This window comes from Neovison vison, chromosome 7, assembly GCF_020171115.1.
Source record: "Neovison vison isolate M4711 chromosome 7, ASM_NN_V1, whole genome shotgun sequence".
NCBI classification, from domain to species: Eukaryota; Metazoa; Chordata; class Mammalia; order Carnivora; family Mustelidae; genus Neogale; species Neogale vison.
In genome coordinates, this window is record NC_058097.1 from 175829704 (window position 1) to 175844644 (window position 14941).

A 14941-nucleotide genomic window follows, 5' to 3' on the forward strand; every position below is an offset into this window, starting at 1 on the left:
CTGGTGCCAGGTTCCATATGCAATTATGGCCCAGAGACACACTACCATTACATCCTTTTTACCTTCACGAATTTAATTTAAAAATTCAGCTCAGTGTTCCTTCATCTCTTGGGTTAACCCATATAGCCAAAGTTAAGGTAAAAAATGTCTCATCCCTAAAACAAAATCAACAACAACAAAAACCCCACTATTCCCTCTGGGCCAGGCACTGAGATCAGTTAGACTTTTACAGGTTCTGGGTCCTCTCTTGCCTCTGGTTAGGCTAGCAGTTAGGACAGATGATCTTTCAATATTGAATGTCCATGTCCATGCCTCTATCCCCTTTGTCCCTCGGGGCTCCAAATAACAACTAAATTGACAGAAGTCTTGATTCTGAATACGTATAGGAACTCTCTGATCTAATAGAATCAAACTGTTTTAAAACATTAGAAGGAGGGGTTCCTGGGTGGCTCAGTAGGTTGAGCGTCTGACTCTTGATTCTGGCTCAGGTTATGATCTCAGGTTGTTTGACAGGGAGTCTGCTGGAGATTCTCTCTCTCCCTCTCCCTCTCTCTCTGTCCCTCCCCCCCACACTCTTCCCCTCCCCGTCAAATAGATAAATCTTTTGGTAGATATAACTTGGCAAAGACTAAGCCAGGTCTAGCCACTGCTACATAACTATCACTGTGCCAGGACTGAACTCTCTCATAACAAAATTCTAAGAAAGAGTTTGGTCCAGTTCAATATTGAAATGCCTTTTTGAACTTCTAAAAAAAGTCCAGAAAAATGAACCTAGCACTTTTCTAGTGCCTCTAATAAAACTCAGGCTCACAGTGCTCTCGTCCAACATCTGAAATCTATCTTCTTGCCAGCAAACTCCTCTCTCCTTTTTCACACTGCTGGTGGGAGTCATGCTTTCACAAGTACGGTTTGGCTATGGGGTATCAAAATGCTCTAAAAACTATGTAGATTATAACCAGTAATTGGACTTAAGATTTGATCAGGAGGAAATCAGAGATTTATATGGCAAGGTTTATATGGCAAGATAGGCACAGCAGCATTATTTATAGTGGTGAAAAATTGAAAATAATCGGAAAGTGCTCGTAATCTCCCAAACTGTGTTCTGTGGAAACTGGTCTCCTAATAGTCTCCACACATACATATACAGGATTGGGTGATTAAATGAGTTTGGGAAACACATAAGATATCCCTTTTGAGGAGTCACAAAAAATACTGGATAAATCTTTTTTAAAGAACTCCTACACTAAAGAAATCTATTTAATCATGTTGAACTTAGTGTTTCTTAAATTTATTTATTTTTAAAAATATTTTATTTATTTATTTGACAGAGAGCACAAGCAGGCAGGGAGGCAGGCAGAGAGAGAGAGGAGGAAGCAGGCTCCCTGCTGAGCAGAGAGCCCGATGCGGGGCTCGATCCCAGGACCCTGAGATCATGACCTGAGCCGAAGACAGAGGCTTTAACCCACTGAGCCACCCAGGCGCCCCTTAAATTTATTTTTTAAAAAGATTTTATTTTTTTATTTGACAGAATGAGAGAGATCACAAGTAGGCTGAGAGACATGGGAAAAAGCAGGCTCCCTGCTGAGCAGAGAGCCAGATGCAGGGCTCGATCCCAAGACCCTGAGATCATGACCTGAGCCAGAGGCAGAGGCTTAAGCCACTGAGCCACCCAGGCGCCCCAGTGTTTCTCAAATTTATGTGGCTATGGAACCTCTTTATACGTAACACTTCTTGATAGATTCCAGAAATAGGGCTCTGCAAAATATTGTTTTTATTATTATTAATTTAATATTTAATTATAATAATATGTCATAATAATATAATAATAATTTAAGTATTATTTATTACTATTATTTTAAAATATATTTCAGGAAATACTAGATTAAATTAGTTGACATATCTGTATTAAGGAATACTTCACCAGTATTCAAGACAATGTTAAAGAAGATTAATTCTATGGGATAAGTACTGATGATATATCATTGAGTGGCTGAAAAAAAAAAAAGAGAGGTTACCTAACAATGAATATTTGATTAATGTAATTTTGTAAATAAAATGAGTATGTGTACAATTATACCAAAATAATAATAGATTTGATCTCTTGGTGATGAAATTACTAATGTTTATATTTTTTTCTTTGTCTCTTCTAAATTTTCCCCATTTTCTATAATAAACAGGTATGAATTTTGTTAAAAGGAAAATATTATATATTTTTAAACTTTTATTTTGAAATAATTTGAGTTACTGCTATAGGCTGAATTTATCCTCCCCAAATTCATATGTTGAAACTTACCTCTTACTGTAATGCTATTTGGAAATAGAGCTATTAGAAGGGGATTAGGTCATGAGAATGGAATCCTCAAGAATGGAATTAGTGCTCTTATAAAAGAGACCCCAAAGAGAACACTTGCTCCTTCCTCCATGGGAGGACATAGCAAGAAGACAGCTGACTACGAACCAGGAAGTGGGCTCTCACCAGCTCCAAATCTGCCAATGCCTTGTCCTTGGCTTTCTCAACCTCCAGCACCTATGAGAAATAAATTTCTGTTGTTTATAAGCCACCCAGTTGATGGTATTTTGTTATAGCAGCCCAAATGGACTAAGACACTTAAAAAATTGCAAAAACCAGTATAGGAAGTTCATACTCTCTTTACTAAGAGTACTTCCCCTTTTTTTGGCATCTTACAAAACCACACAACAATGGTTGAACCCAGGAGCTTAGCGCTGATGGAATGCTCCCGTGAATTTCACCAGTTTCCCCACTAATAACCTTCCCTCAGGTTCACAGTCCAACCCAGGCTCCCACATTGTGTTCAGTTGTCACGTCTCCTTACTCTCTTACATTCTCTGACAGTTTCTCAGGTTTTTTTCTTGTCTTTCATGACCTTAATATGTCTAAATAGACCTGACTACTTATTTGAAGAATGTTCCTCAACTTGAATTTGTCTGAGGTGTTCTTAGGCTAGTTTCATGCATTTTTGACATTTTTGCAAAAATGTCACAGAATTCATGTTATACCCTTCTCAGTGCATCATATGAGGAATTACATAATGTCAGTATATTTTATTACTGGTTTCATTAACTTTGATCACTTAATAAGTATCTTTTGGGAACTATTTTGAGATAATGCAAATTATCATACTTTCACCTACTAATTTTAGTATCATAATGATTCTTAACTATAAAAGTTATTACTGTTGTGTTTCCTAATATCATTCTACGTTTATTAATTAGAAATCTACTATAAGAAAGAGTTGCCCTTTTGCTTCCATTTATTTATTTATTCAACTATTTTTATGTAAATGTGGACTAATGGTTATTTATTTTATTCGTGGATTATCAATAATGATTTTGGTTTCTGAAACCATCCCCTGTGTGATCATTCAGAGCCCCTTCAAATTCACTCCAGTGTGCTTTTAACGTGTCCCTATCCTTGTTTTCACCACTTCCTTGCTTTTTGGCATAGAAAACATTCCAGAATCATCTTGTGCTTTCCTCTCCTCAGCCCTGGAATCAAACATTTCTCCAAGAGAAACCAAGATGTGTGCACAAGATGTGTCCATTGCTATCAGGGAATCATTGTTTCCAGGCCCTCCCAAGTGGACAGGGCTTGGAAATACACAAAGTATACTCACACATGCATTGAAAGCTATCTTTATTTTCATATCCACCCCCTCTACTTATCTACCACTGACTTCACGTAGATAATACCTCTGATTCCAACCAAACTCTATAGCATTAATTCTAGTCTCCCCACTTTTACTATTTGTAACCCCTTTCTCTGACAATGAGAAACCTGGCTTTCATTATCCACAATACATTTGTTTGTGCAGTCCTAGAACACACAAAAAGTTTCAGAATTTCTAGCCCATACCCTGTGAAAAAATAAATAAACTCATCAACTGGAGTACAGTATTCATACAAAATTATTTTGGTCTTTAGCTGAATCATAAGTACTCCTTCCCAATGTGACTTAGGTTAGTTCTCCTCCTTTTGGAGTTAGTTCTACCCCTTTTTGGAGTATCTTTAATTTCTCAGGCTCATTTTTATTGTTTGTATTCCATTGGGGATCTCCTCGTATACTGGTTGATTTAAACTTTATAAATTTATTTTGGGGGGTATGCAAAATATACCTAAAAGTCAGAGTTATGCATTAAAAATACAATCAGAGTGTCTGGGTGGCACAGTGGGAGCTTCTGACTCTTGGTTTCCACTCAGCTCCTAACCTCAAGGTCAAGAGACCGACATCCGCATGTTGGGCTTTGAGCTCAGTGCAGAGTCTGCTTAAGACTCTCCCTCCCGCTCTTTTTGCCCCTCTCCCCACACTCCTTCTCTAAAAGAAATAAATAAACCTTTAAAAAAATATACTCAAAGAAGTGTCACACTCCCTGATACTTACTACCCTTACCCTGTTCCCCCATTCTTTCCATCCCTTTCCCACCCACCACCTCTCAGTAACTAATTCAATTAGTTTTTAGTTTTTCCTTTCTGCATTTCTTTTGCACAAATGAGCAGATACTTATATATTTTTATATCTCCTTCTTTCTTACAATGAGAGATAACATGCTATAAATATCCTTTACACTTTGCTTTTTTTTTTCCATTTAGCAGCATATCCCAGAAATCACTCCAATTCTTTTAGTTATATAGCACTTCATTGAGTGACTATGCCATAATTCATTCAACTACTTCTCTAAGTGTGAGTATTTAAGTGCTTTCTAATATGCTGCAAGCACAACTAATGTTGAAATGAATAAACTTGTGCATATGAGTTTACATATTATTGGACGTATATCTTCAGCAGAGATTCCTAGAAGTGAAATCATTGCAACAAAAAGTAAGTGAATAGGTAGTTTTATTAGGCATTGCCAGATTAACCTCAAGAATGGTCAGGCCAATTTGCATTTTCGTCAGTAATATATAAGAATGTTTGTTTCAGGGTGCCTGGCTGGCTTCATTTGTAGAGCACGCAACTCTTGATCTTAGGTAATGAATTTGAGCCCCATGTTACACCTAGAACTTACTTTAAAAAAAACAACAACAGGGGCGCCTGGGTGGCTCAGTGGGTTAAAGCCTCTGCCTTTGGCTCAGGTCATGATCCCAGGGTTCTGGGATGGAGCCCCACATCAGCTCTCTGCTCAGCGGGGAGCCTCCTTCCTCCTCTCTCTCTGCCTGCTTCTCTGCCTACTTGTGATCTCTCTCTGTCAAATAAATAAAGAAAATCTTTAAAAAAACAACAACAACGAAAAGAATGCTGGGGCTCCTGGGTGGTTCAGTTAGTTAAATATCTGCCTTGGGCTCAGGTCAGATCCCAGGGTCCTGGGGTTAAGCCCTGCATCAGGCTCCCTGCTCAACGAGAAGCCTGCTTCTCCCTCTGCCTGCCACTCCCCTGTTTCTGCTCTGTCATATAAATAAGCAAAATATTTTTTAAAAAAAGAATGTTTATTTCTCCATTATCTTGCCAACAGAATGTGCTTTCTGAGGGTTAATTTTTGCCAGTATAATAGGTGAAAAAAGGAAAGTAAGTGGCATGTTGATTCACTTTGCATTTTGCTAATAATGGCTGGTGGTTTGAATATATTTTCATATGTTTATTTTATATTTTGTGTGTGTGTGTTGTCTTCATGCCTTTTTCTCATTTCTGTGTCATGCTTTTGATCATTTATCCCTCAGTTTTTAAGAGTTATTTATGTTCTTAAGTGGATTAGCCCTTTGTGAATATGTGACAAATATTTTTTTCCAGCTTTGGTTATTTTTTACCTTTTTAGAAGACATTTCTGCCTTGCAAAATTTTTAGTTAACTTTATGTAGTCAACTTTATAATTTTTTTTCTCTGAATTTCATTATAACATTTTAAGCATATGCCTATTCCTTAGCTGAAAGACTTGGACACTGTGCTTCAGTGCCAAGAAAAGAAAGAATTTACTCTAGGGCATTTTAAACCTGAGAGAGAGTAAGGAAGTAGAAAGCTTAATGGCTCTGCAATCAGGTGGACTTTATACCCACCTCATTCACTTTCATCTTTTTAGCTCTGAGAACTTTGGCAAAGTATTTAACCTCTCAGAGCTTCGTTTTTCTCTTCTGTAAAATGGGATGGTAAATCCTATCTTGTGCTTTTAAAAGGATTTGAAATGCTTATTTCAGTACTTGATACTAAGGAAACATTTGTTAGTAGTAGTAGTAGTATTCATAATACATCTAATTCTGAGTGATAATTTAACAAAAATGTCAAGAGAGCTGATGTTTTGTTGCCAACATCAGCTCATTGAGATTCTACCACTTTTATAAAAGCACAGAATCTAAAAGATTTTCTCCTATTTACCTGTATGTTCATCAAAATTGTTCTCTTTGTTTTCTGAAATACCTTCTCTTTTGAAATGCTATCATGTCCCTGTTCTATAATGCATTCAGAGACAATGAGGATGAAAGAGTTAACATCCATAAGACACACTGACCTGACAGATAAGACCATCAAAATGAGTTCCAGAAAGGATCCCAATTAACCCAATTCATTACCACCTTATCTCTCCAAAGCCCTTTCCTGCCCTCCAGATCCAAGTTCAAAGTTTTGTGGTCGTTCCCAAAAGACATATGTTCCATAGAACCAGGAATCTTCAGCTGACACTGGTTATCGTCAGTACCACAAAGGTACTCATTGGAATTCCTGCTGCCAAACGTGCTCTTGCCCTAACAGGCAATTCCTTTTCAGTTTCCCTGTGAAATGAAACAGATGCCCATAGGGAAGTCTGATGTCACCTTTGTTTTCAGTACCATTCAAAGCAAACACAACCAAGACTATTCCCCTAATCCTTTGGCAGCTGCTTCTAAATTATTTGAACATGATGAAGTTCCCATCGACCACTAAGTTAATTAGGTGGATGTGTGTCCTTATAGAGTACAGATGTCTTGCAGGACAAAAAAAGAAAAAAGTTAAAAAAAAAAAAAGAAAAAATTGTCTGAGGGCCCCATGGGTGGGAATGGATTTTCTTCTACTTCACTGATGTTTGTTTTTCCTCACTACCTTATTCCCAAGGGCGTGATTTGGACATAGTCCTCCCACCACCCTTTTGCAATTCCTGAGTGCCTCGGGGCACATGCAACTGATAGAGGGGAAAAAAGGGTAGCAGTGACAAATCAAAGGCAGCTAACTTTGACTGCACATCTACTACAGTCTGGGTGCTACATTAGCTACTTAGAGATGTATTATTTCAATGGTCCTTAGTCAAAGGGATACCACCCTCAAGAGGCATTTGGAAAATATGTGGAGCCATTTTTTTTGTTGCTATAATTATGTAAGAGTACTACTGACATTTATCTAGTGGTGTGATATAATAAATAAACAAATACTTGTCCATGTTTTCTGGCACAGAGCCCCTAATATACTTGGAATCTCCTGAGCAATAAGAGTATATTTTGTCTTCCAATGAGATAGTTATTAAGCAAGGAGTGGGGAATGATATGGGACAATGGGGTGGTCATGGGGGCCCTAGATACCTTCAGGATGAGAGGTGGTCACCAGAAAGACCAGCCATGGATTAGATGGTTGGAACTTTACACACTGCTTTTCTCCACCCCTGCCTCTGGGATGGAGAGAAGGGCTGGAGATTGAGGTCAATCACCAAAGGCCAATGATTAAATTAACCATGTTCACGTAATAAAACCTCCACAAGCAAACCCTAAACAATGGGGTTTGGAGAGCTTCCAAATGGGTGAACATATCTCCATCCCAAGAAGAGCGGTAGAGAGGCATGGAAAGGTCAGGAAGCTCTGCACCTCCCTCCACCCCAGATCTTGCCATATGCATCTCTTCCATTTCTAAATTGTATCTTTTATAGCAAATCTGTAATGGTAAGGATAGTACTATCCTGAGTTCTGTGAGTCATTCTAGCAAATTATTGAACCTGGAGTGGGGAGATGTGAGGACTCCCCAAGTGTGGGGAGGCTTGGGCACTCCATTTGCAGCTGGTGTCTGAAATGGGGGAATCTTGCAGGAATGAGTCCTTGACCTTGGGTTCTGCACTAACTCTAGATAGCATCAGAATTGAACAGAATTGTTGGATACCCAGTTGGTGTTGGGAGAATTGGGTTGTTGCTGGTGCTGGAAAAAGCAACAAAGGTGGGGACCAAAAATGCCTTGTGCTTGACATCTTGCAATGCATGGAGCAGGTCTGCAAAAGGAAGAATTGTCCTGTATGCCACATGGGTTTCTCGAGGCTCACTAATGCAAACCTCTTTTTAATTATCTGAGCCTAGAACCTGACTTCGTTTTCCTTACAGAGTGTGTTTGGCATAGTTTTCATATAACTTTCCAGAAATGCAACTATTATGTAAACCGAGGGAAGACTGCACTTTATTTTGTGCTCTGTGATGCTTGAGTTGCTCATGTAACACACTTTCATTGGTCTGCATTTGTACCTGTCACATATATGGTGAAAAATGTAGGTGTTAACACTAGGCCACTTCATTATATTGTCTAGTATAGTTGTGCCTGAGTATTTATAAAGTTTTTTTATTATAAATTACTTTGCTTTTATATCTTACTTATTTCACATATGGGCATTTTTGATTTTTAGTGTGTGTGTATATGGGGTATGTTACTTATGAATTTTATTTCAGGATAGCAAAGGAGGCATTGCAAAAATTTATAATAAAATTACAACATTTGTTCTAAGAGGGTTGAGACTCAATGTATTATTTCATCTACTCCTTACAATGATTTTGAGATCTCTTATTGGCCCCTTTTTACATATGCAGGAATTGGAGACTAGAGTGGCTAAGTCTTTTGCCCAAAATCACACAGCCAGTAAGTGACAAAGCCAGGATTCAAACTGTTTCTTCCTGGTTCCAAAGGTCTAAATTCAGCAAAAATAAAAGGACAAAGAATAGAGGATGTATTAAGGAAGAAGGATAGGGAAAGCAAAATGATTGAGGAAAAAAAGTATGGGGGAGAATAAAGATGCAAATTAATTTTCATTTCAATTGTTAAACTCTGGGGAGTCATCTAAATATTGGTAAAAGACTTTCACTGGTGTTGTTTGGTAACTGTTGTATATAATGTATATTAAAAATACTGAAGATACAAAATTTTAATTTTAATTTCATTTTAATTTTAAGTACATGACACAATCCTATTCTTGAAAAACCTATAGTTCGAAAGCTACAATACATCCATTTAAACAAACAACATGGTCTAGTATATATTAAATGCAAAAGGAGAGGGACAACATCATTTATTAGTCCAAATGCACAGCCTAGTTTCAGATAATAGCCTTTCTTTTTCACGTCACAGCCTAGAAATGAGAAACTAAATGGTCATACGTTCAATGAAAACTTCACATGGCAGGATCACAATTTTTTTTCCCTCCTAAGTAAAGCTGATTCCTGTATTTGAGGCTGATCCTGGCTTTTTAAGACACAACTTACTGCCAGTTCACTTTTCCATTGCTGACGCTTGGGGGTACCCAGACTTTTACTGGAAACAAAGTACCACAGGCCAAAAAAGGGAGGATCAGTCAGGTTGCCAGTAAACGCATCGTGCTTGGTGCCACATCCAAAAGCCACAGCCAAAAGCCACAGCCGCCACAGGGTAGATGAGTGGCCCACTTTCTGATCCTGTCATCTCCTCCTGGTCTGCTGGGACCAGTGTTAAGGGAACTGCTATCCCTTTGCCCCAAGGGGAGTTATTTCCCTTTGAGGACTCACAGGCAGAGGCAGATTCCTGTGAAGCTGAAGAAGCTTAAGATTCAGAGACCCTCGTTTGGGAGGGGGCGTCAATATGTTCACATGGTCATAAGGTTTAATAACATTTGCAGAAGTAAGTATTGTAACTACAATCGGTTAAAGCCACTGTCTCTTTCCTTTTGGGCATCTCCTCCCACCCACATCCCTTCATGGCAAGAGGGTATTGGAGTGACAACGGGTATTTTCAGTTCCAGCTAAGAACTTGGGATGGGAATACATTTAGTTTGGGTAGAGTGGTATATATTTTTGTGGTTCGCATTCACTTTTCTTTTCTAACCTTGGCCATTGTGTTTCTTTTCATTTATCTATCATCTATCTATCTATCTATCTATCCATCATTATTGAAATATATTAACATTACATACTAGTTTCAAGTGTACAACATAATGATTACATTTATGTGTGTGTGTATATACATATACATATATATATATACATATACATATATATATATATATATATATATATATAGTATGATGACTCACTTCTATACATGGATTAAGTATGTCTAGCCGTCCTGAGATAAAAATGGCTTCCAAGAATATTCTTAGTGATAAGAATATTATCACTATATATTATCATATATAGTTATGCTGGCTAACCCAGAATATTATCATATTATTATATATAGTCATCTGGCTAACCAAGAATATTATCACTATATATTGTCATATATAATTATGCTGGCTAATCCATCACTGATCATGTCATGAAGTCACAAAGTCACAGGGTGGTATGGTATTACCAAAGTGTCAGATGTTTGTAGGTAATATGGAGAAGCAACGTATGAAATGTTGAGAGCGAGAAGTTGGTCTGTGGAAAATTCTTCTAAATTCTTCTAAATCCTAGAGCTCATATATAAAAGAAACTTACGGAGGCTTTCCCAAATTTGACAATATTTAAAATTAATTGATGTTACCCATCGCAACTGACATAGTTGAAAAAAGTTTTCTAATCTAAAAGACAAATTTTGATATTAGAGGGAAGATTGAATTATCTTCCTCTTCTTTTCCTTAGAAAATAATATTACAAAATCATTGTCAAATAGTTATTTAGAATACTGATCCAAAAATGTAAGGAATGAAAATGTATTAGAGAGGTAAAGGTTCTGAGCACCGAATTTCAATGGATGGCAGCATTTTATTTCTTCCCTTTACCACCAAGCAATTCTTGGAGCCCTGCTGATTGTCTCACAGCTCAATTCCGTAGTGGCCCATCCCACAGGTACCACAAGACAGTGGTAGACAGTCCCCCTGTGTCAGTACCACAAGTCCCCCGCCCAACCCAGGCTTATCCCCCACCCTCACACTTCAGACACCAGGCACGAGTCCAGGTTATAGACCAGAGGCTCCCATGACCCCATCCTTGGGTTTGACTAATTTGCTACAGTGGCTTACAGAACTCAGAGAAAGATTTCATTTACTAGATTACTGGCTTATTATGAAAGGATGTACTCAGGGACAGTCAGATGGAGGAGATGCCTTGGGCAAGGTATGGGGAAGGGACATGGGACTTCCAGGACTTCTCTAGACTCCACTTTCCATAAATTTCCACCAGCCTGGAAGCTCTTTGAGCCCCATTCTTTTGGGTTTTTGTGGAGGCTTCATTTCATACACATTTCCTACAATGATGAAATCATTGGCCATTGGCAATTGATTCAACCTCCAGCCCTTCTCCACTCCCTGGAGGTCAAGGAGATAGGACTGAAAGTTCCAGTCCTATAGGTTCTCCAAGATAGGCTCTCCTGGCAACCAGCCCCCATTCTCAGATGCATTCCCAAAATTGCCTCATAATATAACAAGACACCTTTATGGTTCTCATCACTTAGGGAATTCCAAGGGTTATAGATCCGCTGTGCCAGAAATGGGGACAAAGATCAAATATGCATTTCTTACTAAAAACCACAATATCACACAGGTTTATTGGGCAATCTATTTATAAAATTATGTTCTTTTTCTGGATGTTGTGATATTCGGGTTGTCAGTTCTTTAAAATGTATGATTTGTTACAATTTATTTTCTTATTCAAAATAAATATTTATTTTTGTACCTAACTTTTTAAAATCAGTGATCTTAGGTCATTTTTCTTAAAGAGAGCCTTTCAGATTACATAAGCTTCAGGTCACACAGGAGTTAGGTTCATCCCTGCTCATGAGCCTTGGGTTAGCTATTTTCGAAGGGTCGGTACGCAAATATGGTTCATTTCATAGGGTGCCTGAAAGCTAGAGCTTTAATTCATGGTGGAAGTTAAGGGAGGAATATTTCAAGTCAGTTTAAGACAAATATTTTATTATTCAGAGTCTTATAAACCTGAAGAAGGAAGCATAAGGAGTGGGGAGTTTTATGACAGCAGAACTATTTAAGAAAAAGATTCAAAATCATCTGGCATGGCCGTTGTCATAGGGGTCCAAGCTTGGAAGGCTGTTTGGGCATAATGGGCTCGCAGGCAGATTTTGCTGCTCAGAGTATCTGCTTCTCCTGTCTGCTGTACCCTTGGACTCCTCCTTGTGCCCCCAACAATGCTCTCACAGTAGAATCTTTGGGAAATGGGGAATGAAACAGACAGGAGTAATGAGGGCAGAAAACAAGGAACTCAACATTCTTTTTATGAAGAGGAACGGAGGGCTCAGAAGTGTGATTAATGGCATGGCATGTTCAGCGGTTGAGAGGGAATCCACAACAGACAGTTTCTCAAAACACCTTCTACAAGCTCCCCAAAGACCAAATAACGTCCTCAGGGAAAGGCCCAGCTTCTCACTAATGGCAGAGGCAGTTGCTTTGCCATTAACCTTTTCAAAGGGTCACTTCCACACCATGAGCCCAACATGCCACCCAGAAAATGTAACTGAACATCAGTTTTGCTTTTCCTCTTGCTTAACTGTTTTAAATGTCCTTGAACTGCATTTCTCCACCAGGCTTAATTTTATGGATTGTGGATTACATTTACTGCTCAGCACTTCTTGCTCAACCCTGGACAATGGCAGATCTACCGAGTTGTTAACTCACATGGTCAGCATTAATGTCTGAGACTAGTTATACCAAATGCCCGTAGCATAGCGTGATTAACACCTGGCCTAAGAGCGTCCCAATGAAATCAGCACTTTGGTTCTTCTTTTTCACCCAGCACAACCCCAGGAGGAATGTACGAGTAATGGCTTGGGTTAACTGTGCTGATCTTCCAAAGAGTTCAGATTTCTGCCTCAATCTTACAAGCCGTCTTATCTTGGAAAATTGTACTTAAAGGCTGCAGGATGGCCGCTTTTCCCATCTTGCAGGCAGCTTGCAAGAGTCCCGAGAAAGGTGTGACTTCTTCATTGTCACCCAGGTCAGTAGGTGAGCCTGTTGTTTTTCTTTTTTCCCCACTAGCCCAAGTTACTTGGCAAGAAGAATGCTAAAAAGTTGTTGTAGAAGCTACAAAAAGCTTCAGAATCACGGAATCTTGTAGCTGAAAAAGACCTTAAAAGTCATTTATTATTTATATCTTTCTGTCTGGAACATCTCAAATACAGGTAAGTAGAACCTGCCGCAAGTGTGACCTGCAGCCAAAGCCACCTTATGTACAGATCAGGAGGAAACTCCACTCCTGCCTGATGAATAGACAGACCCAGGAGAGCAGAGCCCAGGGAGTCTAACTGGTCGCTGAGGGCACTCAAAATCATTACCAAAGGGCTCCCAGTTCAGGGCGAATAACTTTGTCAACTTTTCTGGGTCTTTTTCTCATTTTGTCAGCCCCATTCAGTGTAGATTGTTGTTCTGTGAAGTCTGACATGTGCCGGGATGCTCAGGTTAAGGATCTCAGCGATTCTATTTAGGAGGAGGACAACCTGCAGCTGCTGAGACTGGGGAGAAAATTCTGAAACGTCCTCTCCTGATTCACTCAACCATCCCTCCTACCGCTCCCGTGAAGGGGAGGTTGACAAATTCCTGATATCAAAACCAGCTGTCAGAACAACATAGGGTAATAGCTGTCCTTGTCAAATGCACCAATTAATTCACCTGACTGTCAATGCTAGGATAATTGATAGACTCCACAATCTGGCTGAGTAATGAAAGTCAAAGGCATTACTAAGTCCATTTCACCTCCTAACAGGTCTTACAGTGAAACTGCGGCTCTCAGAGCTGGATGATATCAATAAACCGCTGCAAAACCAGAGCTTGATTTTTAAAAGTACGTGTGAGGGCATGGGGAGGGGGAGCTCCCTAATCAACAATATCTGTTACTATGTGACCAGTTCCTAACCATGTTACCAGAAAATGCTGCAAGGAAAGCAAGACAGATAAGTAAACATTCTACTGGTTAATTCTAAGGTTTGTTTGCATGTGGATAGGTCATTGTTTGGGCAGAGCATTTAAGAAGCATGCATTTAAATCTGTAGTAGCCTGGACCTTTCTGTGCTATTCACTCATTTTGCTTAAAGTAACAAAATAGAAGTCTGCTTCATGGGTGTATATACCCAGAAGATTTGATAGAAAATATTCCTTATTCTTATGACAGGAAAATCCAGTGACTACTAATGGTTAGAGATCTTTGCTGAACATATGGTGATATAATATAAAGTGCAGAATTCCAGGGTGACAGTGACAAGCGGATCATTCTGACGGGTGGAACCAGGGAAATTAAGTATCTGATAGGTTCCCTAGGAAGGCGAAGCGTCTTTTGCAAGGAGGTCAGCTAAGGAACGGCAAGTAGATCTATTAGGTCTAAAAAGGCAAGGCATCAAATAGAAGAGTTGTCAGCTCTGTACCTGTGCACAAGGTTGAACTCTGGGGTGTGCGTTCTAACTTTGCAGCATGTTTCTTATACTAAGGTGTCCTATTTGCTGAGCATGAACCATCCTCAGTCCCCAAGTAACAGTGATAACAGTAATAATTTATTGAGCACTTGCAATGTTCAGGTACTTTGCTTAGATTTTAGAGACATTATGTCATTTAATTTTCACAAGAACCTTATGAGACAGATGGAAGCAAATGCACATTTCTGATGTTCATAGACTTCTAGCTTAACAGAAAGACACCTGTGATCTCTGTCTCAATTTTCTCCCAGTTTCTTCCTCCCAAAGAGGAAGGATTCTTTCCGTTGGTAAAGGGACTGAGTACAGAACTAATCATTAAAATCCTGACAGAAGGGTAGAAGAATGCCTTGCTTCTGCTGATGCGGGTGGCGGTTTAGTTTTTCAGGAGTTTTCGAGGAGAGAGGCTTA